This window comes from Drosophila biarmipes, unplaced genomic scaffold (genome assembly GCF_025231255.1).
Source record: "Drosophila biarmipes strain raj3 unplaced genomic scaffold, RU_DBia_V1.1 ptg000008l, whole genome shotgun sequence".
NCBI classification, from domain to species: domain Eukaryota; kingdom Metazoa; phylum Arthropoda; class Insecta; order Diptera; family Drosophilidae; genus Drosophila; species Drosophila biarmipes.
In genome coordinates, this window is record NW_026114529.1 from 2,536,961 (window position 1) to 2,560,099 (window position 23,139).

The window sequence follows — 23,139 nt, forward strand, 5'->3', positions numbered from 1 at the left end:
TTAAACTTAATCCAATAAAAACCAAAGCTCTTAATGGCAAAAAATAGATAAAGCCGAAACATTATGTTTAAAAACCTTTTAGTAATAAGAATATTTTTAAGAAATATTTTTAAAACATGTAAGTATTAATAACTTTAAAATTGTAAAAATATTTAAGTTTTATTAATAAATACACTGGTCGGCATAAGTATTTTGACAAAACAAAAGTTAAGAATACCCATAACTTGAACATGCTTCGTTTAATATCAATGGAAAGGTAATTTAAATGCCGTTTCATTGATTGAATACTTTTCTTAACCCATTCAGTACTTATTGCAAATTCCGAATTTTTGTGAAAGTCTACTTTTAGAATTTTTTTCTCGTCTTGGAAATTTAAATTTTTGATGCAAAAAGTTTGTTTAAACAAAAATAATAGAAATAAAAGAAATATTTTAAAGCGCCGCCTACCGGCTATTTTGGTAAATGTTGTGTGGGCGCCAGACCGATTTAAGCGAAAGTGGGCGTTAGAGTGAATGTGGCACCCCGCTGAAAACTTGATTGATTATTAGGCCCAGGAGTATGCATGCCAAGTTTAACTGTTCTAACTCTTATACTTTTCGAGATCTTACAGCTCATACGGAAGGTAGAGGTGGAGAAACATCAGTGTTCGCGGACATCGATGTTTTCGATGCTTTTGGCGCAAAACATCGATGTTTCATCGATGTTTAAAAGAAAACATTTTTTTAATTACTTAAATTTTATTTAGGTGTTGGTTTCTGTTTAAAAACAAAAGTTTGTCAACAACGAAAGATGAAAGTCTAGTGCGAGGGTCGAATATAAGTTGTCCAGCTCTACTAAACACTCGTTCTGATTCGCACGATGAAGCGGGAACGCAAAAAAACTTTGTGGATAACTTTTTGAAAGTTTCTTCGGTAGACATCTGAAATAAGATAAATTTTTGTTATATTTGAAGAAAAAAAGGTCTTAATTAATACATTCTTACTTCCCAATATACAAGTGGATCGCACTTTTCGGGCTGGTTTTCCTTTCCCATATGTTGACGCAACAGGACAATTGCATCGGCCCGGAATGATTGTACTTTTACATCCAATTTTGATTTCTTAAAGGAAAATCGTGTAGGTTCTTCTGTTGGTGGTGGATCTTCCTGCAATGCTTTGACCGCTTCTTCAGAGTTGGTTTGGCTAAGAAAACTGTGTTTTTTAAAACGAGGGTTAAGAATGGTAGCTATACGTGGAATTGTTCGACCCTCATATGGCAATAATCTCTCACGTAAGCAAGTTCTTATAAAGCCCAAAATACCAGCTCCTTCCGTTGTTTTCAGTTTCCCATCCAGACCAGAAATTTTATGGAACAGCTCGCAAATAACTGGTATGATAATAGAAACTGATACGCTTGTGTTGGTTGAAACTGATAGGGTGGCATCATGAAACGGAGACAGAAGTTCGCACAAGTCATTTAAGACATCCACTTCGTCTGGCGTAAGCGGTGGAGTCCATTTCTCTTAAAAGATTAATGAGACCTTCATCCTTAATACAGCTGAATGGTTGAACGTCTACAGCTATCATGTTCATCACCATTTCGTCGAGTTTTCGTTTCCTGGCAGAATCGTTACTATAAAGCGTTGACCTTCTCACGAACACATCCAAAGCAGTTGTATTGTCATTTTGGCCTTTTCCAACTTTAAGGCGATCTGGGTGCATGTGCTTTAGATGGTCGAAATGGTTCGTAGTATTTCCGTTCGTTTTTATAGTTTTGCCACAGTATATGCAAACTCCGTGTGCCTTTCCACCGCCCAGGCAACAGAAGCTTCCCGCTTCGTTTTTGGGGCTGGGGCTTGCTCCTCCACATTCTCATCTGATTTTAATGTTCCTTAAAAGTAAAATTTTAATACAAAAACCATGTAAACGTACAAGTGTACATATGCACACACACACATACCATGCGCGCAAATGCAAAGATTTGTCAGCTTTTATGTTAATAATACTTACGTTTCAGATATCTCAATGCCTCCACTCCACTACCTCAGCGAACACCACCAACAGAACACTAGTTTGCAACATAACATAAGTAATTTATCAGAAATAACTTAATTTAAATCTACTTACAATTTTCAAGTCTTCCCTTCTTGATGCGCGTTAGAGATGGAAAAACGTCGATGTTGCCTGGTAAAACATCGATGTTACCGATGTTTCGAAAACATTGAAAACATCGATGACATCGATGTTGGCATCGATGTTTCTCCACCTCTAAAGGAAGGACGGACAGCGGCAGCGGAAATTAAAGCGTGTGATCAAAACAAGAAATTCCATCGAAACAGTACCGAAGTGGCAGCTTCTACTGCAGAATTTGTGTAAAGAAATTAAGGATTACCTGCGAACGCAGAGGGGTTGCGGGGGAACGGACAAAAATTGTACCCTACTCGTGGAGTAACCAAAATCTTCGGAAAGTATGTAAGAGGTAGATGGAAGCGTTTCCGATCCCATGATCGTATATATTCATTATCTTGGTCGATCTAGCCATGTCCTTCTGTTCGTCTATGCGTCCGTCCGTCCGTATGAACGCTGAGATTCCGGAAATGCATGGGATGCAAATTCCTGTGCTTTCTGCGCAGCCCAATTTTGATTCAGCGGGGTGCCACGACCACTCTAAAGCTCACAATCTGCAAAAATGGTGCATACAGTTTTTATGATAGAAAGAAAATGTTATTTGAAATGTATTTGTCTCATCAATACCTATCGAATGACCTAAAAAAAAAGTAACACGGCCACTCTAACGCCCAGCTTAAACGCTTAAATGTGTCTGCCGCCCACATAACATATACTGTAATAGCGGGTAGGTGGCGCTTTACACTATCGCTTTGTTGCTTTGTTGAGAAACGGGGTTTTGATAGTAGAGGCATTCGACTATAGCGTTCTTCCTTGCTTATATCAAACGGGTCGGCGAAGTCTATCCTCGGCGACGTGAACGAAAGGGAAAAGTGACACTTGGGAACTGGCAGAGATTGACTGAAATGCATTCAGCTACTGCCACGTCGGATTCTCTGCCTTATTGTGCAGGGACTGTTCCCACAAGAATATCGTGAGCTTTTGAAGTTTGGAGGAGCACATATGCAGTAAAAGGCAATCCCAATTTTCGGTTTAAGTACCGGACATTTCTAACTTGGAGAGCTCGTAAAGGGTATAGCAGTATCCATATTTAGCCTTGGGAATTGGCAAACTATCAGCTGCTCTGTCTCCGGCTTCTGCTATGCTCACGCGAGTTTGAGGAGAACATGTAAACTAAGAGGCTATCCCAATTTTCGGTTTGAATTCCGGAAATTTTAAAAGTATTTTTATTTTGCTATTTTCTATCAATCTCTTGTTTTTGAAACGCTCAGTTGGGTTAGTCCAGGCTGAGCGAAAGCCATCGCTGATAAGGGGGGAGTTCTTAACAATATTGAATGCATCGCCGAAACTTTTTGATAACACTTCCAACTGAAATGCCAAAAAATTACCTTTTTTGGGGGTAAAATCTGCTCGATTTTGCTTGGCCCACTTCTGGAACGAGGGAACAACATAAAAAATCAAGGACCGGAATAGATAGAAATTGGAGCACGGACCGACCAGGATACTTTTTGGAATAAAACCCAATAATACGTTGCAAAAAAACGATGGTATTTATTCTTTTTGGTATATGCAGATTGTGGTGTGGTATATTTGGGACCGAGTTTGTTTTGTTTTGATCCCAGATATTAGTTTGCCTTTGGATTGGTGGGGGAAAAATACCAAATACGTATTTTAACGTATTAAAGTCCCCGATTGAGTAAAATATATTTTGGTCTTAAATTAAATCTGTGAGAAAAGAAAAAATGCTGAATATGTATCAATAAGTTGTTGAATGGAGGATGCTCTTTGTTTATTATTAAGTATTTATATTTGTTACGAAATGAAAATTTTTTTAGAGGGCAATGCAGATAGTCTTTCTCATGGCAGAGAACCCCCCGAATGCCACATCTCGCAACATAAAATATCGACAACTCCGCTCATCACTAAGAACAATACGTAAACAAAGCTATTAACAAACAGTAACAGAAAAATGGGTTTTATTTCGTAGCAAATTGATAACTTAGGCAAGCACTCCCTCCCTACCCTGTAAATGCTGCCTGGCACCACCCATACTCGGCCGGATGGCGCAACTCCTCGCGGTCAAAGCAGAGGATCTGTTGCTAGAAAAAAAAATACAGGCACCGCGGAAAATTATGCTCTACCAGTCATGTATTGGTAGAGCTCTCATAGAAACACGAAAACATAAAAAGACGGAACACGCAAGGCGAGGAGTGCTCGGCTGGTCTTCTGTGTGCGGCACCGGTGGCTGGTAGTCAAATTGTGGGTAGTATGAAGTATTGTAGTATCCCAAGAATGAAGTCGAACTCCCAAGTAAAACCCCCGGCGCCCTTTGTGTCGGGACCCCGGTTGGCTTTTATTTAACTTTAATCACAAAACTTAACTTAGCACTTCCAGTTGCATCTGCCTCGTTTGGCAATATGGCTGCGATTCAATATCTGCTAATCATCTTCGTTTCTCCATACACACCCAGACTGCGGCCTTGGAGTTCTTCCAGCAAGTATGCATGGCCGACTACAGATTTTACCACCCTGGCCTTAAGGAACTTGCGAGCAAACTTGGCGTTAAAAGATTTTCTGAAATCACTCAGCACGAAGTTGCGGCGGAAGACTTCTTGGCATGGGCTTGGCGAGCAGCGCACGGTCTTGCTTATCATAGTGTTGACGGCTCAACTCGTACACTCTCTCCAGTTGCTTCTGCACCTTGGCGTTGAATACTCGCAGCTTGTTTTTGGTCTGCATTCCAACCAGTTCCTGGTCGACCTGGGACCTGAGTCGTCTGCCTAACTTGTAGCTGGAACCGTTGAGGAAAATGTGATGGCCGAGCACGGTGAAGAACGGCGCTTCTCCTGTGGCTGAGTGGACAGTGTTTCGGATGGCCACCTTAATCTCCGGCAGAAGTGCATCCCATTCCCGGTGATCTACGTCCAAGAAGCTGCAAATCGCGGCCAAGACGTTTCTGCTTACTCTCTCCGCGGCGGTGAGTATACTAAAGACTTCAGGTTCTGTATACCGAAGCCGTAAATCATTTTCTAAAACGCCTTGCATACGAACTGTATGCCGTTGTCCGAATGTATCGTCTTAGGCACACCGAACTTGTAAAATACCTCGTTTACCCAGAAATTCACTACGTTCGACGCTGTCGCCTTTTTCATCGCCTTCGAAAAGATGTACTTAGAGAAGTGGTCCACCACGATGAATATTCACGCATGTCCACTCTCGGATACTTGCCCAGAAAATCAATGGAGTTCGTGGAAAGGCCTTTCCGTTCTACCCTTCTTCCGATTCCAGCCTGCAACTTGAAGTTGACGCTTTAGACTCTTTGCATACCTCGCAACCCGGATATTCCCGCACCTGGATAGTCATTCCTGGCCAATAGAATTGGCGTCGCAGGATCTCTAAGGTCTTAGTCATCCCACCATGCCAGCCGTGGTGTCCGAATTCACCTGGCGTTTGTTCATCTTGGCCGGTTCCGCTAAACAATACCGCGCCATCGCCAACGTTGGATGCGTCTCACTGGATGTAGAAATGTTTTTTAAAATCCGCATTGACCAGGAGCGGCGCGCTCATCAAGGCCAGCTTCATTTAATCTACTGACTGTGCGGCGCTGGGACTTAAGAACAACTTTGTGTTCAGCCTTCTTAAAGGCGACGGTTAAAGGAACCGTCGATATTTCGTACTTTCTTCTTCTGCGCTGCAAATGTAGTGCGTCTGATCTATCATCAGGAGGATTCTTTCAATGCTGGGCAGAGGGTTTGCATCCTTAATGGTCAACGCATTCAACTTTCGGGCATCCATACAGAACCTGTTCTTCCCCGGCTTCGACACTACTGTGGTGCGATTGCTCATGGGCTTTCCTCAATGACACACAGCTTCATCGGTAAGATGCTTCGCTGGAGACATCGAAGAAGGACAATCTTTAAACACCAGAGCTCCTTCCATTAACTCAATTGAGTGCTTCTCCACGCCGTCCGGACTACGGAAAAATACGGTTGGTTGTACTCCCGTGTCCAACAAGCCAACGAACTGCTTACCCAAGGCCTCCATGTCGGCGAAGGGTCTAGGATTGGTGAAATTTATGCGTTTCACAGCCGCCACTAACTCTCGTCATTTTGATCTCCCTATCTCGAAGCGCTCCCTTGCTTTCTGGACTCTTCGTGAGACTGGACGCTTGCCGCTCAGCCTACGAAGCCTTCCATCCTCTTATCTTAACAAATACTTATATCTATTAGACTGGTCTACTCCCTTTGGAACTACCAGACCAGGACCAGATCTCGTCCTGTTGCCTATCTTTGCCGTCCTTACCCTCTGACATGTCTATTATTTTTAATTAAATGCAAAAAGAAGCTGAATGCCTACTCAAATTTTGCCTCGACCCTACTTAGTAAGTTTTTATTACGGGCTGAAAAAAACTATTATTTGTAAGTTTAATTTTTAAGACTTATTAGATTTTTACTCTAAATGTCTTGTATTAAAAAAATTAAACTTACAAATTTATTTTCGTCTCGTTCTATTTTACAAATTAAAATTTCATAGTTTTAGATAAAGCCACCCAAGCCTCCGGAGAAAGCGCTGCAAAAGGCAACAAGGTGTGTTAAGAACTTGAGCTGCCTTAAGCGGAAGGCTACTCAGAGGTACTGCAGAGGTACCCAGGACCCCAACGAGTCCAATAATACCGATTCCACGTTTACAATTGAAAAGAAAATTAAATACATAAAAGAATGCAAAAAAAGTAAGAACATTATAGTCGCGTACCTCGACTTTCAGATGCCCGTTACTCAGCTTGAGGGAGAAAAATGAAAATTGAGATATATAAGCAGAAATATTCAAAAGCGCCCCCTACCGGCTATTTTGGTATATGTTATGTGGGCGGCAGACAGCTTTAAGCGTTTTAGCCGTTCAGGGGCGTTAGAGTGGGCGTCGTAAATATTTTGTATAAGTCAATCGAATGGTTTTAATGAGACAAATACGCTTTAGCAAAAAAAATGTATCTTAGCATGACAATAGTTGCCACCACAGTTTTGGGCGGTTAGTGGGCTTTAGAGTGTGCGTTGTACATTTTTTTTTGTCAATCGATAGGTATTGATGAGACAAATACATTTCAGCTAAAAATTTGGCTCTATCATAACAACTTTAGGCGCTATAATTTTTCGAATATTGTGGGCGTTAGAGTGGGCACCTCGCTGAAACAAACTTGCGCTGCGCAGGAACTCCAAAAAGCTTTTATAGTTTCCGAGATCTCAGCGTTCATACGGACAGACGGACATGACTAGATCGACTCGATCCTGATCAAAAATTTATACACGTTATGGGGTCGGAAACGCTTCCTTCTACCTTTTACATACTTTCTGACGAATTAAGTAAACCCTTTTGCACTACGAGTAACGGGTATATTTATATTTTATTTTCATGTATCTGCTCAACCTGTGCTAAAACGGTACTTTTTTTCTGCTTAATTAAGCGCTCAGCCTGTGCCGAATCTGTACTTTTTTTATGCTTAACAAAGCGCTCAACCTGTGTCGAATCTGGGCGGCTTCGTCTGCTCAAAAAAGCGCTCCCAAGGGTGCTTTAAATAACATTGAATCTTTGCTCCTAGAACATGCCTTTGTTAATTTAAGACTCTGAGTCCAAGACCGAAGATCCGACCAGATTTTCTACACCAAAAAGTGCAAGCGATAGCATGCCCACAGCTACAAACATGACATTTAGCATGGAACAAATGACGGCCACTATACAGGCGGCCGTTAACCGTGCCGTAAAAGAAGCAACCCTTTAAAGTCAGCGCAGGAAAAATAAACTACGCCTAGCTATACAGCAGCTGACCTTCCAAGCTAATGCAGCACAAATCGCTCGCGCCTAAACAATGTCAAATCTGACGAGCTTCTGGAGGCCGTCAGGTGCCAGCTCGAATATTATTAGCCACATATTATATATTCAAAAATTAGTAAATAGCTCGTGCCATTATCAGGCGGTTATTATTATTATCTGTCCTCGTTTGGCACTGTATTGAACTTCGATGCGATCCAAATTTACGTACAGAGACAAGCGTCAAATTCATGTCATCGAGTAGAATATGGGCACCTCCAGACAGGGAAGCCTCACACTTTTGCAATACTATGACGAGGTTAAGAAAAAAGCTCATCTTGCTCACCAAGAAAGCCACTATTTCGCACAAATCGTCAGCTGCAAAGGTCATAAGTTACAAATTTCGGGGTGAAGTACTTCGGGTATTTATTTCGGGACTTACTAAGTCTTACGGTCCTCTTCTTGGCAAAGCCGAAGGACATGCCAACGGCACTGGCACTAGCTCAAGTGGAATCAAATCACAAAAGGTACACATTTGCATCGTCGTTGGCAAGGAGGCAAGAAGGGATAAGAGGAAAACTGCAAAAGCGCAAGAACGCCTACATGCATCCCATTAAGACGACGTCTGCGTCCAATCAATCAGGTCCGCCAAAAAGAGGTAGAGGGTAAATCACATTGTGCAAAGCGCTGACACAACTGGTAGTACATAGACCACCGAGGCTTCTAGCACGGCATAAGAAATAGATGACAACGACATCTGCGAGTATGAGTATAATGCTATTAATTTTGTAGGTGAAAATCCCTGCTACCCATCATCAAACAAAGAGTAGCGGGGACCGATATGAGACTTATAATCGATACGGCGCCAAAAATTTCATCCGAAATAGGGAAAAAGCTTCCCAGACCCTAATGCCAAGTCTGAATATTCTAGCTTTTATAGTTTCTGAGATCTCAGCGTTCATACGGACAGACGGACTCGACTAGTGATCCTGATTAAGAATATTTATACTTTATGGCTGCGGAAACGCTTCCTTCTACCTGTTACATACTTTTTCACGAACCCTACTGGGTTTTGCTCCAGAAGTAATGGGTATAACAAGAAAGGAAGTCAACTTCGGCAAGCCGAAATTTGTATACCCTTTCAGTTATAAACAAGAAAGTAAGTTAACTTCGGCAAGCCGAAATTTGTATACCCTTGCAGTTATAAGAAATAATCAACTTTAGTAACACCGTGTGAAATTTTTTAGAATTGCTCCTGACTTCAGTGATATTCAAAAAAAAATATTTCATTCTATTTTACAGTCCGTTTTTTTGACATCTATATGTTAGAGTAGTCCGATTTTTATTAAATTAAATTCTAAAAAAAAAACAAGAAAGGAAGTTAACTTTGGCAAGCCGAATTTTTATACCCTTGCAGTTTTAAGAAATAATCAATAATTTTATAAAAATCAAAATCCTTAAAAATATAAAAATGTATATTCCCAATATTATCAGATAGTATGTCAAAAAGCCCCAAAGCTATAATTTGTTTCATATTATTTCCCACCAATTATCCGATTGTTCCTATGCCAGCTATATAATATAGTCGTCCGATTTTCATAAAATTTAATTCGAAATTCAGAACTAATTAAAATATATTATATCCAAGTTAGAAATATATATGTTTAAAAACACCAAAGATGTAATTTTTTTGTAATTTTTACCCGATAGTTCCTATGGTAACTATAAGATATAGTTGTCTGATCCGGCTGTTTCCGACTTATATACTACCTGCAATAGAAAGAGGACTTTTGGGAAAATTTCAGCCCGATAGCTTTAAAACGGAGAGACTAGTTTGCGTAGAAACGGACGGACAGACAGACGGACATGGCTAGATCGACTTGTCTTGTGACGCTGATCAAGAATATATATACGTTATGGGGTCGGAAACGTCTCCTTCACTGCGTTGCAAATTTCTGACTGTAATCATTATACCCTCTGCAAGGGTATAAAAATAAAAAATGTTATTTATAAGCTTAGAAGGTTATATGTGAAAAACACCAAAGATATAATTTTCACTGCTTTGCAAACTTCTGACTGAAATCATTATACCCTCTGCAAGGGTATAAAAAAAAATGTTTTTTATAAGCTTAGAAGGTTATATGTGAAAAGACACCAAAGATATAATTTTTTATATTTTTCAACTAATTTTCCGATTGTTTCTATGGAAGCTATATGATATAGTCGTCCGAGTTTGATAAAATTTAAATAGAAAACCAAAACCATTTAAACATTGTTATTTCCAAGCTTAGAAGGTTCTATGTCAAAAAGCAGCAAAGCTATAAATTGTTTCATAATATTTTCCCACAAATTTTCCGATCGTTCAATTTGTAAAAATTTAATTCAAAATTCAAAACTAATTTAAAGTCTTATTTCCATGCTTAAACGGTTATATGTTAAAAAGCACCAAAGATATAATATATTATTTCATATTTTCCAACTAATTTTCCGATCGTTTCTATGGCAGCTATATGATATAGTCGTCCGATTTTGATACAATTTAATTCGAAATTCAGAACTATTAAAAAAATGTTATATATATTAAATATATACTTTTTTTTCATTTTCCCCGATAGTTCCTATGAGAGCTATAGTTGTCCGATCCGGCTGGTTCCGACTTATATACTACCTGCTGTAGAAAGAAGACTTTTGGTAAAGTTTCAGCTCGTTAGCTTTAAACCTGAGAGACTAGTTTGCGTAGAAACGGACGGACGGACAGACGGACATAGCTACGTTATAGTTTCTGAACTAGTACATGTGGCCATGTTTGTTTAATATAAATTTTGTAACGTGACCAAAAAAATCGGAAAAACTTTTTTGGTCATCATCTTTAAATTATGGCATTTAGACAAATCCAGTTTAAAAGACGTAAACAATGTTTTAAAATACCTCACAAGTTCCTTTCCGGTTGTACAAAATTGAACTATTTATAGATGTTCTTTCGATAAACTAGCTATGTTTTTTCAAAAGTATACTGAGCTCTTTATCATCGTGTAGAATTTTCAGGACCTAAAATTCAATTTTTGGGCAAACTGACAAACAAAATAAAATTAAAAATAAAAATCTTGTTTTGCGTTTTATTTTTTGATGGACTTGTAACCATCACACTATGGTCCAAAAGTTTTTTTTTTTTGCATAAACTCTGAAAATTGACTTACAGAGCTCTTTGCACACTATTTGTTCTTGTTAGGAACAGTATGCCTCCCATACTAAATAATTTCTAGTATTATTCTTAAAAATAAGATTCACATAAGTTACTTTAATTTATGTATATGCAATAACTTTTAATAAATAAATTGGTTTTTATTTTAAAGATTGTCTTCTTCTTCTTCTGCTTCTTCTTCTTCTAGTTCTATAGAGCATCCTTCGTTCAGGTCCTCATCGGAATCAGAATAAGATTGCACATCCAATTTCAATAGGGTTTTTGTTTTCGGCAGACGGCAACTCCAGAATACTTAATACTTCTTTGGGAAGAGGTTTTTTTTATATTTTTTCTTTCTCTTTAGTTTAAACAAATGCTAGATAGTAAGGGATCCGAAAAGGTCAGTATTGATTCGACTATTTTTTCTTGCGTGTGAGAGTCTTTCTTTTTTGTAGATTTTATTGCGTGCCTCCGAAGCATTTTCGCCTAAGCATCCTAGTGGAACCAACGTCTAATTATTTATTTAAAAACCGTCGACTAATACTTTGTGAATTGTTGGTGACATTGGGTACCACGGGTATTTATGCATTTATATGTAAAACGTTATCTTACAAAAAATTTTAGACTTTTCAGAGTTTATATAATGGTTACAAGAAATTGCTACTAATATAACGTGAAGCTTATTTAAAAGGGTTTCGTCAAAGCCTGTTATGGATGGTAGTTGTTCACATTTTGCAAAAGCTCTTCTTGCTGTATTACCGTCATTGCTGTTGCCTCTGTATTCTGTTTCGGCATGCTTAGTCGAAGACTAATATCATTCCAGCACTCACTTTTATCTTGTCATCACCTTTTACATGCATTTTTGGTATTTCCATTTTATGTGATATATTCAGGACAAATTCTAAAAACGTGACCCAAGCATGTAGAGCTTCAAGCTTGGGGGTAAAGGGTTTCGAGCAAAAATCCTTGGTTTCCAGTACTTTTGTTGCACCACAAATTGGACAATTGGGCAACATTGATTTAGTACTATTAGTACTTTCCCGTCAATGAGTATCATATGCATTTTAAAGGTTACTGCCACATCATAAGCCTCATCCAGTTTATAAGAAAACGTTTTCAGATTATTAATTTGAAAGTCTAGCTGATTTTTTTCCATAATTATTTGGTCACTAGTTTCTTTAACAAATTGAATATTTGCGGCTTGCAAAATAGAATAGACTGAGATGTTCTGTTAACCCAGATGTTTCGCTGAAATGATTCAATCATTTTTATGGGTATAACAGAAGTAACAAACAAAAAGTGATCTGAAAGCTGTACGTCAGGTGTTTGTACTTCAAACTTCTGCTTGTATGCACTTTGTACAGTTGACCCATCAAAGCCCTACCTGCAAATTAATTTGAGTTCCGAACTATCAGACAATCGCATAAAAACGTCGGACTGCATTTTAATTAGTCGCTGTGCAGTATGATTCAAAAGGTTTTGTAGTAAAACTTGAGCAACACTTTCTGTAACTTCTATAATCAATAGGTCGACACTGTATTTTAGCTTCTACCATTTGATTATAACTATGATATACGAGTATATCGCTCTGATGATTTATGTTCAAAACCCTAGTGTTGACATATGTGCAGTTTGGTTATTGAATTTTCCAAGATGTTAGCTAGAGCTTCATTTGGTGTAAGTTGACTCGGTTTTTGCACATGAAGTTGCTTTTTTAATTTCGTTGTGTTTTCAGGTGCTGTAATCGTTTCTTGAAGGTCTAGAGCCACGTTCCTAAAATATTGTATCTAAGCGGGAACTGCTTATGACCTTTTTCATTTGCTAGCTAAGATGCCAATTTTCTTTTCAAATCTTGGTCCTGCGTTTGTATTCGACAACGTTTGGCGTCCAGGTTGTTGTGGTGTCTTTCGGTTTTCTTTTAAAATGTTTTTTTTGACGACATCCATTTAGCATGTTTTGACTTAAAACGATCGACCATATAGTTACATTTGGGAAGTTTTTCTTTTATGAAGGATGAAAAATGACTTATTTTTTATTTATACCTATTTTTTTTTCATCTTCTATGTGGTATTTGCTAAGTTTTTCTTAATGGCGAAACTCAAACGTACCTGAATATTGTGGGTTTTTAAGAAAAGTGGGACGAACGGGGAAAATGTGTTAATTAGCGCTGAAAAACGACATTTATCTGAACAAACTGACATTGTTAGTTTTTGTCGGCAGACGTTGGGTCTTTTTTTTTATCCACGAAACACAGGGGACGCTTGTTAATTTTGTACAAAAATACACATAAATTGGACATTAAAGACAACTCAAATACTAAAACCACACATAAATGTACAATATACAGTGAATACTACACACCTTGATCTTCAATTTATGATGTATTAACTTTAAGAATTTAAAACAAAAAATACAAAACATTAACATAAAACTTTGCTCTTGGACCATAGTGCAGCGGACGAATACTGAGATATTTATTTCCTCGTGTATATATAGTAGTCGCCATCGTACACCTTCTTAATGCGCTTCGTCACATGGAAGTGAAATGCCGTCCACAGTGATAAGTAACAAAAATCAATAGATAGAAATCAAGTTTTGTTGGGGAACATGGAAATGTTTATATGAGTAAAATCAACGCATAAAAATTGATTAAAATTGTAATGGACTCCGCGTGGTGTTCCTTAGGTACAGATTATTATATGCATAATACATTGTTGCTACCTTCAGTGCTATTAAAATAGATTGTTCCAATATTTCTCTGACCGTTTCTTTGACAGCTATATTTTAAAGTCGTCAGATTTTTATAAAATTTAATTCGTAAGTCTTAAAAATGTAATAAAAGATACTCCCTATATTATAAAAAAAACATGTCAAAAAACAACAGGGGTATAATTTGTTTCATATTCCTAAAACAGCTAAATGATAATAATTCGAAATTCAGAACTCATTGAGAAATGTTATTTCCAAGCGTAGAAGGTTATATGTTAAAAAACACAAAAGATATAATTTTTAAACATTTTTTTTCCGAATATTCCTACGGGAGCTATAAGATATAGTTGTCCGATCCGGCGGGATCCGACTTGTATACTACCTGCAAAAGAAGGAAGACTTTTAAGTTTACTTTTTTTGAACATTCAAGTATCATAACCATTTCCTTTAATTTTGTATTGCACATCCGAATATTGCAGATTACACGGTCGCCATGTAATATTGAGTCACACTCTACAACTTGTACAAATATTTTCTTTTAAATAAAAATTCATAAAATGCGGTGACAATATTACCGCTTTTATGAGAGAGTGTGTTTTATGCTCACACTGTATAGGAGCGGTCGTGCATGCTAGACGTCCCGACTTAGCCGTTAGGATGCCCATTACATTCTCGTGTAGTTATATGACATCGCACTCGAAATGATGGAAACAATTAGATTTAAAAAAATGGTGAAATGTTAAGATATAAAGGGAACAATCTGCAACCGATATGTGAACATATTACACTAGATTAGATTAAAAGGGAAGAGATTGCAGAAGAGCGGCATTAATTAAGGGAATTAATTTCAAGAGTCAAATGCAGCTATTGCTGACGTTTGCAAAACAAAATTAGGGATTCCCCAGAAAGCAGTCTTGTCTGCATCATCACGAATATAAACTCAGTAATAGCGACTGTAGAGCATGCGAGTGATGTCCTGAAAACTGCAAATAAACTTATGGATTTTTGGATTTAAGCCTTGTACTCAGATCGGCTTGTCTTTGTAGTGTGACCGAAGTTTTCAGAGCTCAGCCGTAATGCATAAAGCATGATCTTACCGTCAGGCCACGAAAAACTGGAACAAATAAAAAGGACGAAGCTGCTGGTGTACAAAAAATATAAATACGAGGGTGGTCCGATAAGTACTTAGCGAAAATTTTGGAAAAGTGGCGATTTATTTCTCAACATAATCTCCTTTTAGATTGATACACTTGAGCCAGCGATGGTCCAACTTCTTTTACCCGTCTAAAAAATTCGTTTTCTCAAGGTCTCTGTGGCGGCGACGATCTCCTCATTCGACGCAAATTTCTGTCCAGCGAGTGACTTTTTCAAGTTTGAAAACAAAAAGAAGTCACACGGGGTCAAATCTAGACTTATATGGTAACATAGGGTAGCAGTTCGTAGCCCAATTCGACAAATTAGGCGCTGGCGAGGGCATAAAAGTGAGCCGGTGCGTTGTCATGATTGAAGAGCCCTTTTTTCTTCCCTAAATGGGGCAATTTGCAGCAATTCTGCGGCGAATCAGCCCATAATTCGGCATAGTACAGCCCTGTGAACGTTTTGCCCTTCTCCAGGTAGTCGATGTAGATCACACCTTGTGAATCCCAAAAACGATGGCCATCACCTTTTCGGTCGATGGGAAAGTCTTGCGCTTAAACAGCGTCAAACACTACTCTGATGTGGAATCACGGCTGCGTTTGTTTTCCGGAGTTAGGAAACGAGGCACCATTCGCGCCGACAGCTTTGTCATTTCCAACATTTCATGCAGGATTTGACCCACGCGATCTTCTGACATGCCTACTGTCTCAGCTATCTCGCGTATCTTCAATCGGCGGTCTGCCAAAACGAGATCGTGGATTTTTGTCACGTTATCCTTATTCGGGGCACCTCGGAGTAGCTCATCAAACACCGACATGCAACCATCGAAGGAAAAGAGTCACCGTACATAGCATCCAAGCACTCTTTGATTTCGGTGCGCGATTCCCCTTCCAAAAATAAGAATCAAATCACAGACCGATATTGCTCTTTCTCCATTTTTCTAAAATCTACGGACATATCCGATTCCGCTTTTGTCGGCACTCTTTTACAACAAAGTTTTAGGCACAGAAAAAAAACAAAAAAGGTCTGACATGTCATCTCGCGCCAACTACAGATCTGAAGGGTCTCAACTTTGTGCAAGCGAAGAGAGCTTTCATTTTGACGCCAACAAAAATGTAGCTGCATACAGAGGTCGTCATAAGTATTTGGACGACACAAATGTTAAATTTACTCATATTTTGAATTTATTTTTTAACTTTTGGCTTCAATGGAAATTAATTAATATGTTAATAATTATTTTAATATGTCGATTATATGATACAATACGGACAATCTTAAATACCCCTTTAGCTGTACAGCAAAAATCTAAATAACAGACAGAAATAGAAGACGAAGATTCCGAATCAAGGAATTATTATAAGAAAAAAAGATCTACACGAACTGACAATTCCTTTGTTAATAACATTACCGGAATAAGGAGTTTTTTATCAGACTCCGAGAAAAGTTTCGCTTCCAAAGACACCCGCGACATAAAGAACACAAATGTGTTCAACGACGACGCTGTGCTCGCTGACCGCAGAAAACACGGAGATCCGCATTTAGTTTTGCTAAACTAAGTTTAGTTTTCACTAAACGTTTCGTTTCTTTGACAGCTATATTTTAAAGTCGTCAGATTTTTATAAAATTTAATTCGTAAGTCTTAAAAATGTAATAAAAGATACTCCCTATATTATAAAAAAAACATGTCAAAAAACAACAGGGGTATAATTTGTTTCATATTCCTAAAACAGCTAAATGATAATAATTCGAAATTCAGAACTCATTGAGAAATGTTATTTCCAAGCGTAGAAGGTTATATGTTAAAAAACACAAAAGATATAATTTTTAAACATTTTTTTTCCGAATATTCCTACGGGAGCTATAAGATATAGTTGTCCGATCCGGCGGGATCCGACTTGTATACTACCTGCAGAAGAAGGAAGACTTTTAAGTTTACTTTTTTTGAACATTCAAGTATCATAACCATTTCCTTTAATTTTGTATTGCACATCCGAATATTGCAGATTACACGGTAGCCATGTAATATTGAGTCACACTCTACAACTTGTACAAATATTTTCTTTTAAATAAAAATTCATAAAATGCGGTGACAATATTACCGCTTTTATGAGAGAGTGTGTTTTATGCTCACACTGTATAGGAGCGGTCGTGCATGCTAGACGTCCCGACTTAGCCGTTAGGATGCCCATTACATTCTCGTGTAGTTATATGACATCGCACTCGAAATGATGGAAACAATTAGATTTAAAAAAATGGTGAAATGTTAAGATATAAAGGGAACAATCTGCAACCGATATGTGAACATATTACACTAGATTAGATTAAAAGGGAAGAGATTGCAGAAGAGCGGCATTAATTAAGGGAATTAATTTCAAGAGTCAAATGCAGCTATTGCTGACGTTTGCAAAACAAAATTAGGGATTCCCCAGAAAGCAGTCTTGTCTGCATCATCACGAATATAAACTCAGTAATAGCGACTGTAGAGCATGCGAGTGATGTCCTGAAAACTGCAAATAAACTTATGGATTTTTGGATTTAAGCCTAGTACTCAGATCGGCTTGTCTTTGTAGTGTGACCGAAGTTTTCAGAGCTCAGCCGTAATGCATAAAGCATGATCTTACCGTCAGGCCACGAAAAACTGGAACAAATAAAAAGGACGAAGCTGCTGGTGTACAAAAAATATAAATACGAGGGTGGTCCGATAAGTACTTAGCGAAAATTTTGGAAAAGTGGCGATTTATTTCTCAACATAATCTCCTTTTAGATTGATACACTTGAGCCAGCGATGGTCCAACTTCTTTTACCCGTCTAAAAAATTCGTTTTCTCAAGGTCTCTGTGGCGGCGACGATCTCCTCATTCGACGCAAATTTCTCTCCAGCGAGTGACTTTTTCAAGTTTGAAAACAAAAAGAAGTCACACGGGGTCAAATCTAGACTTATATGGTAACATAGGGTAGCAGTTCGTAGCCCAATTCGACAAATTAGGCGCTGGCGAGGGCATAAAAGTGAGCCGGTGCGTTGTCATGATTGAAGAGCCCTTTTTTCTTCCCTAAATGGGGCAATTTGCAGCAATTCTGCGGCGAATCAGCCCATAATTCGGCATAGTACAGCCCTGTGAACGTTTTGCCCTTCTCCAGGTAGTCGATGTAGATCACACCTTGTGAATCCCAAAAACGATGGCCATCACCTTTTCGGTCGATGGGAAAGTCTTGCGCTTAAACAGCGTCAAACACTACTCTGATGTGGAATCACGGCTGCGTTTGTTTTCCGGAGTTAGGAAACGAGGCACCATTCGCGCCGACAGCTTTGTCATTTCCAACATTTCATGCAGGATTTGACCCACGCGATCTTCTGACATGCCTACTGTCTCAGCTATCTCGCGTATCTTCAATCGGCGGTCTGCCAAAACGAGATCGTGGATTTTTGTCACGTTATCCTTATTCGGGGCACCTCGGAGTAGCTCATCAAACACCGACATGCAACCATCGAAGGAAAAGAGTCACCGTACATAGCATCCAAGCACTCTTTGATTTCGGTGCGCGATTCCCCTTCCAAAAATAAGAATCAAATCACAGACCGATATTGCTCTTTCTCCATTTTTCTAAAATCTACGGACATATCCGATTCCGCTTTTGTCGGCACTCTTTTACAACAAAGTTTTAGGCACAGAAAAAAAAACAAAAAAGGTCTGACATGTCATCTCGCGCCAACTACAGATCTGAAGGGTCTCAACTTTGTGCAAGCGAAGAGAGCTTTCATTTTGACGCCAACAAAAATGTAGCTGCATACAGAGGTCGTCATAAGTATTTGGACGACACAAATGTTAAATTTACTCATATTTTGAATTTATTTTTTAACTTTTGGCTTCAATGGAAATTAATTAATATGTTAATAATTATTTTAATATGTCGATTATATGATACAATACGGACAATCTTAAATACCCCTTTAGCTGTACAGCAAAAATCTAAATAACAGACAGAAATAGAAGACGAAGATTCCGAATCAAGGAATTGGTATAAGAAAAAAAGATCTACACGAACTGACAATTCCTTTGTTAATAACATTACCGGAATAAGGAGTTTTTTATCAGACTCCGAGAAAAGTTTCGCTTCCAAAGACACCCGCGACATAAAGAACACAAACGTGTTCAACGACGACGCTGTGCTCGCTGACCGCAGAAAACACGGAGATCCGCATTTAGTTTTGCTAAACTAAGTTTAGTTTTCACTCATTTTTTCCGCGAAAGTTGTGGAAACGCGTAGGAAGTAGTTAACAAGACTAGAGGTGGTAACCATAAGCTGGTCGCAACCGCATTGAGTTGCCTAACGCTCAACGAGAAAGTTGAACCCCTCGGGTAGCCGCCACCACTGCAGGTCTCAAGGTACCTCTTAATTAAAAAAAAACATACTACTAGCTGGGTAAATAAAAAGTTGTACGAGTATTAGTCATGTCGATTTTGGATGAAAAGTAAAACTATCTATGTCTATCTATGTCAAAAAACAACAGGGGTATAATTTGTTTCATATTCCTAAAACAGCTAAATGATAATAATTCGAAATTCAGAACTCATTGAGAAATGTTATTTCCAAGCGTAGAAGGTTATATGTTAAAAAACACAAAAGATATAATTTTTAAACATTTTTTTTCCGAATATTCCTACGGGAGCTATAAGATATAGTTGTCCGATCCGGCGGGATCCGACTTGTATACTACCTGCAAAAGAAGGAAGACTTTTAAGTTTACTTTTTTCTGCAACAATCTGCAACCGATATGTGAACATATTACACTAGATTAGATTAAAGGGAAGAGATTGCAGAAGAGCGGCATTAATTAAGGGAATTAATTTCAAGAGTCAAATGCAGCTATTGCTGACGTTTGCAAAACAAAATTAGGGATTCCCCAGAAAGCAGTCTTGTCTGCATCATCACGAATATAAACTCAGTAATAGCGACTGTAGAGCATGCGAGTGATGTCCTGAAAACTGCAAATAAACTTATGGATTTTTGGATTTAAGCCTAGTACTCAGATCGGCTTGTCTTTGTAGTGTGACCGAAGTTTTCAGAGCTCAGCCGTAATGCATAAAGCATGATCTTACCGTCAGGCCACGAAAAACTGGAACAAATAAAAAGGACGAAGCTGCTGGTGTACAAAAAATATAAATACGAGGGTGGTCCGATAAGTACTTAGCGAAAATTTTGGAAAAGTGGCGATTTATTTCTCAACATAATCTCCTTTTAGATTGATACACTTGAGCCAGCGATGGTCCAACTTCTTTTACCCGTCTAAAAAATTCGTTTTCTCAAGGTCTCTGTGGCGGCGACGATCTCCTCATTCGACGCAAATTTCTGTCCAGCGAGTGACTTTTTCAAGTTTGAAAACAAAAAGAAGTCACACGGGGTCAAATCTAGACTTATATGGTAACATAGGGTAGCAGTTCGTAGCCCAATTCGACAAATTAGGCGCTGGCGAGGGCATAAAAGTGAGCCGGTGCGTTGTCATGATTGAAGAGCCCTTTTTTCTTCCCTAAATGGGGCAATTTGCAGCAATTCTGCGGCGAATCAGCCCATAATTCGGCATAGTACAGCCCTGTGAACGTTTTGCCCTTCTCCAGGTAGTCGATGTAGATCACACCTTGTGAATCCCAAAAACGATGGCCATCACCTTTTCGGTCGATGGGAAAGTCTTGCGCTTAAACAGCGTCAAACACTACTCTGATGTGGAATCACGGCTGCGTTTGTTTTCCGGAGTTAGGAAACGAGGCACCATTCGCGCCGACAGCTTTGTCATTTCCAACATTTCATGCAGGATTTGACCCACGCGATCTTCTGACATGCCTACTGTCTCAGCTATCTCGCGTATCTTCAATCGGCGGTCTGCCAAAACGAGATCGTGGATTTTTGTCACGTTATCCTTATTCGGGGCACCTCGGAGTAGCTCATCAAACACCGACATGCAACCATCGAAGGAAAAGAGTCACCGTACATAGCATCCAAGCACTCTTTGATTTCGGTGCGCGATTCCCCTTCCAAAAATAAGAATCAAATCACAGACCGATATTGCTCTTTCTCCATTTTTCTAAAATCTACGGACATATCCGATTCCGCTTTTGTCGGCACTCTTTTACAACAAAGTTTTAGGCACAGAAAAAAAACAAAAAAGGTCTGACATGTCATCTCGCGCCAACTACAGATCTGAAGGGTCTCAACTTTGTGCAAGCGAAGAGAGCTTTCATTTTGACGCCAACAAAAATGTAGCTGCATACAGAGGTCGTCATAAGTATTTGGACGACACAAATGTTAAATTTACTCATATTTTGAATTTATTTTTTAACTTTTGGCTTCAATGGAAATTAATTAATATGTTAATAATTATTTTAATATGTCGATTATATGATACAATACGGACAATCTTAAATACCCCTTTAGCTGTACAGCAAAAATCTAAATAACAGACAGAAATAGAAGACGAAGATTCCGAATCAAGGAATTGGTATAAGAAAAAAAGATCTACACGAACTGACAATTCCTTTGTTAATAACATTACCGGAATAAGGAGTTTTTTATCAGACTCCGAGAAAAGTTTCGCTTCCAAAGACACCCGCGACATAAAGAACACAAACGTGTTCAACGACGACGCTGTGCTCGCTGACCGCAGAAAACACGGAGATCCGCATTTAGTTTTGCTAAACTAAGTTTAGTTTTCACTCATTTTTTCCGCGAAAGTTGTGGAAACGCGTAGGAAGTAGTTAACAAGACTAGAGGTGGTAACCATAAGCTGGTCGTAACCGCATTGAGTTGCCTAACGCTCAACGAGAAAGTTGAACCCCTCGGGTAGCCGCCACCACTGCAGGTCTCAAGGTACCTCTTAATTAAAAAAAAAACATACTACTAGCTGGGTAAATAAAAAGTTGTACGAGTATTAGTCATGTCGATTTTGGATGAAAAGTAAAACTATCCATCACTGCTGCAGGCATCACAAAGGCGGAAGTTGGAGAATATTTCCCAAAACTTGGCAGTAGGGGTATCTTTAAAGGGTCTGACATCAGCCTTGTCGAAGCTGTCGGATGTCAAAGCGCTTAAACGAGAGCTAAAAGCGATATTGGGGCTACTTATTTGCAGGTCAAACAGCTAACCGACGATAAAGAGGTTATAGGTCTTCGCTCAGAGAAGCTGCTAAGCGAACCATAAATATGTTGCTAGAATAACAAATGAAAAAAATGTAGTTGTAAAAGGTCTAAAGGTGATTAAAACGACAGTATCAACGTAGACGGAAATTGGTTGTCATTTAATACTAAAAAGGTGCTTATGTGTCTGTGGGTTCTGGCAGGTCTAAATCTAAATAATGAGGCCGACACCATAAAGAGACTGGAGATCAGAATATTGTCTTATAACGTGGCATAATTAAAAAATAAGCTTATATACAATGATTTTTTTCAGTACATTGCATCGTTTCAAATTTTCATTCTATCTGAAACATTCCTTGAAGCAAAATTGGATGATGTCGAAGTCAAACTTAAAGACTTTGCTTATATGGGGGCCCGCCATCCAAACCAGCGCCAGAGGACGAACAAGTGGTGGTTATTAGGCATAAAAAAAGATCTTCACGACCGGAATATAATTAGTTTCATAAATGTAGGTGAGGCCTGTATTATTCAACTCCACCTGCTGCCTGTGTATATCAACTGCAATCATTGGGAAAGAAATTATGGGAAATTATATGAGGTTCTATGCCATGAAAGACTTAATGAAAGTGCACTGATTATCAGAAATTGTAACGCAAGGCTGGGAGAAGCTCAAGTTCTTGGATTTGACCAACATGCTCCCTCAAAGGTGCCCGTTATGCCAAAGACAAAGTAACAGGCGCCAATGGTCCGCACCTTAAGGACTTGATCGAGCTGTTTGGCTTCACTGTGGTCAATAGAAGGTCGTCAAGCGATTCTTTGGGCGATTACGCAAACGCAGCAAGTGCAGTGACTATGTATCATGAAGCAAACGCCGCATACAAGTTAACTTGTCAAAACGCACGGACGCAATTTTACATTACCCTAGCAAAATCATTGGACTCTATAACAGATAGCAGAGTATATTGGAATACTATTAAAAATTTTAATGGAAACTCATTTGTAAAAGCAGAGGAATTTGGTGTACATGATCTAGGAAAACATTTCTGCTTCTTCTAGCATTACCAGACTGGACGCTATCGC

The 23,139-nt window shown here is 38.7% G+C and overlaps 1 protein-coding gene and 1 long non-coding RNA gene across 3 annotated transcripts in view; both read right to left on the bottom strand.

The window, feature by feature from the left end:
* Nucleotides 1-23,139, bottom strand: part of LOC108034371 (ionotropic receptor 40a) — a 229,655-nt gene that overhangs the window by 162,728 nt on the left and 43,788 nt on the right. The window lies entirely within an intron of this gene.
* Nucleotides 718-3,508, bottom strand: LOC108034373 (uncharacterized). 2 transcript variants are annotated; one of them, XR_007765101.1, is made up of 5 exons: nucleotides 3,494-3,508; nucleotides 2,106-2,659; nucleotides 1,989-2,046; nucleotides 983-1,869; nucleotides 718-919 (listed from the first exon to the last, which is right to left on the bottom strand). It is a non-coding gene; the product is annotated as an uncharacterized LOC108034373 (long non-coding RNA). The 2 variants fall into 2 exon arrangements; XR_001768720.3 differs by lacking the exon at nucleotides 3,494-3,508 and adding an exon at nucleotides 2,733-2,747.